The sequence below is a fragment of the Poromitra crassiceps genome (genome assembly GCF_964638095.1).
Source record: "Poromitra crassiceps genome assembly, chromosome: 15".
Lineage (NCBI taxonomy): Eukaryota > Metazoa > Chordata > Actinopteri > Beryciformes > Melamphaidae > Poromitra > Poromitra crassiceps.
In genome coordinates, this window is record NC_139634.1 from 30,700,778 (window position 1) to 30,703,772 (window position 2,995).

A 2,995-nucleotide genomic window follows, 5' to 3' on the forward strand; every position below is an offset into this window, starting at 1 on the left:
ATGGCGCTGCTCGGTGACGCTGTCCCCGGACAGTTTGATGACGCCGAAGAAGAAGAGAATGACCAATCACAGCTGCCGGTGTTGGAGACCCAGATCAGTGATGTCAAACTGGAGGAGGAAGATGAAGATGATGAAGATGATGATGATGAAGACTGGGACTGGAGTGACAGAGTGGATCTGACCAAACGCTACAACAGTGCCAACCAGCCCGGTCTGAACTGCCAGAATGCGTCCAGGAAGGCGATGGGGTCGTCGACGCCGTCTGACAAAGTTCTAAGGAAATACGAACACAAGATCAACCTTGATAAACTGAATTACGCCGACTCTGTGATCAACAAAGTGACGAGCATGCAGAAACAGAGAGATGCCAACACGTATCGACTGAAGGACAAATCAGATCGTGCCACAGTGGAGCAGGTTTTAGACCCGCGGACGAGAATGATCCTCTTTAAGATGCTGAGTCGAGGAGTCATCTCTGAAATCAACGGCTGCATCAGCACCGGGAAAGAGGCTAACGTTTACCACGCCAGCACGGCGGCCGGCCTCAGCAGAGCCGTCAAGATCTACAAGACCTCCATCCTGCTGTTCAAAGACAGAGACAAATACATCAGAGGAGAGTTCAGGTTCCGTCATCGTCACTGTAAAGGGAACCCCAGGAAGATGGTGAGGACCTGGGCAGAGAAGGAGATGAGGAACCTCATCAGGCTGCAGACGGCCGGCATCCCGAGTCCCGAGCCTGTGATGCTCCGCAGCCACGTCCTCCTCATGAGCTTCATTGGCAGAGACGACATGCCGGCTCCTCTGCTGAAGAACGCGGTGATGTCAGAGGGGAAGGCTCGACAGCTCTACCTGCAGCTGGTCCAGAACATGAGGACCATGTACCAACAGGCCCGGCTGGTTCACGCTGACCTCTCAGAGTTTAACATCCTTTACCATGACGGCGAGGCGTACATCATCGACGTGTCTCAGTCGGTGGAGCACGACCACCCTCACGCTCTGGAGTTCCTCAGGAAAGACTGCAGCAATGTTAACGAGTTCTTTGTGAAGCGTGGAGTGGCGGCCATGACAGTCAGAGAGCTGTTTGACTTCATCACCGACCCCTCGGTCACCTGCAGCAACACTGACCTCTACCTGGACAAGGCGATGCAGATTGCTGCAGAGCGGACGACAGAAGAGCGCTCCAACCAGGACCGAGTGGACGAGGAGGTCTTTAAGAACTCTTACATCCCCAGAACTCTGACAGAGGTCACTCACTACGAACGAGACGTGGACAACATGAGGAGCAGCCAGGAGCTCGACCACAGCGTTCTGTACCAGACTGTGACGGGGCTGAAGCAGGATCTGTCAGGAGTCCAGACAGTCCCTGCTCTGCTGGAGGAGGAGGACTCCTCTTCAGAGGAGGACTCCTCTTCAGAGGAGGAAGACGAGGATGAGGAGGAAGAGGAGCAGCAGGAGCATGGAGGAGAAGCCCAGATGGACAGGAAAGAAAAGAAGAAAATGGCCAAAGAAGTTCAGAGAGAGAAAAGAAAAGCCAAAGTGCCGAAACGCGTGAAGAAGAGAAAAGAGAAAGTAGCCAAGATGAAGAAAGGCAAATGATCTGACTCCTGAACTGACTTCCTAAAACCTGAACAGTTGTTATAAATAAATACAAACTCAGTTTTCACTTATTTAGGATGCTGTATTTAAACTCAGTTTATGAAAATAAACAAACCCTCCAACAACAAAGGATTCTCTCTGATATTGTAACACATACCACTTTACAGAGGTTACACATCTTCCTCATAGGCTATACTAGCCTATTGTTTTGACTGCTGTAGTGTGTTGGTAATGTTTAACAGTAGAATAGGCTACATTAATGGAAGTGCTTTGTGGTCAATTCTTAATGTAGGCTAAACATTAATATTTCTTAGAGAGGGTTTCTTGTACACTTTACAGCATTTGTTTTCATGCACAGCCTGTGAGGTCCTGTGCGTATCACTAAAAAATTAAATTAAAAAGGTAACACTACATATATACAGATCCTTTCCAAAAAATTAGAATATAATGGAAACGTTTTTTTCCATAATTCCTTTCAAAAAGTGAAACTTTCATAGATTATAGATTCATTACACACCAAGTGAAATATTTCTAGCCTTTATTTGTTTCATTTTTCATGATTTTGGCCTACAGCTCCAGAAAACCCCCAAAACAGTATTTCAAGAAATTAGAATAGTGTGAAGAAAATCAGCAGTTACTTCTCAGTTATGACTGACTCCAGCCTCAGTCCACTCCCTCTGAATCTCCACCAAATTTTTGAATCATCTTTACTTGACAATCTGCTGAAGCCTGCGGGCATCCATGGTATTTCCATGATATTCAAATTTTTTGGAAAGGATCTGTATGTCATTCACTGGAATAAAAAAAAAATAGGTTTACTATGTCATAACTAAATTGCATAGAAACAACTCACCAAAATTGACTATTGTACAACTGATTTCACACAAAAATATCCATTAAGGGGGGCCCCTTCACCCCCCCTTCCCCCACCGTGTACCTTGCCATACAGTACCTTGGCTTTTGCTGAAATGACACCACTGTTCTCTAGCCACGCCTTGCGACTGCGTACTAACAAACTTCTGATGCTACTTGCACTTGGTAGTTCATCAAAACAAAGGGAGCTGTCTGTGTGCAGTTCACTACGTTGGGCTCATTACAGAACTCCTTCCTACTTATTATAGGGCCTGCACTACTCCCTGTGAGCAGTATACGTCGTTATACTATTCATTACAATGTTTTCCTTTCCTGAGTGGTAGCGAGTAGGTTGGTTAACTCACTCCCCGGTATAATGGCCTGTTAGCCAGCTCTGCCAAGGGAGCTTTAGCTCTCTGGCATAGTGGTTGGCGTGTGAGCTTTGGAAGTGGGAAGTCAGTGGATCAAATCCCTCTCCACCTGTTGCTGTTAAAGGCCTACACATGGTTTGCTGCCCGAACACAACGCAGTACACTTGCTGGTGACA

At 46.9% G+C, this 2,995-nt stretch overlaps 1 pseudogene across 1 annotated transcript; it reads left to right on the forward strand.

The window, feature by feature from the left end:
* Positions 1-1,596, forward strand: LOC310790280 (serine/threonine-protein kinase RIO1 pseudogene; annotated as a pseudogene). The gene has a single exon. The product of its transcript is annotated as a serine/threonine-protein kinase RIO1 pseudogene (transcript).
* The last annotated feature ends 1,399 nt before the right edge of the window (positions 1,597-2,995 follow it).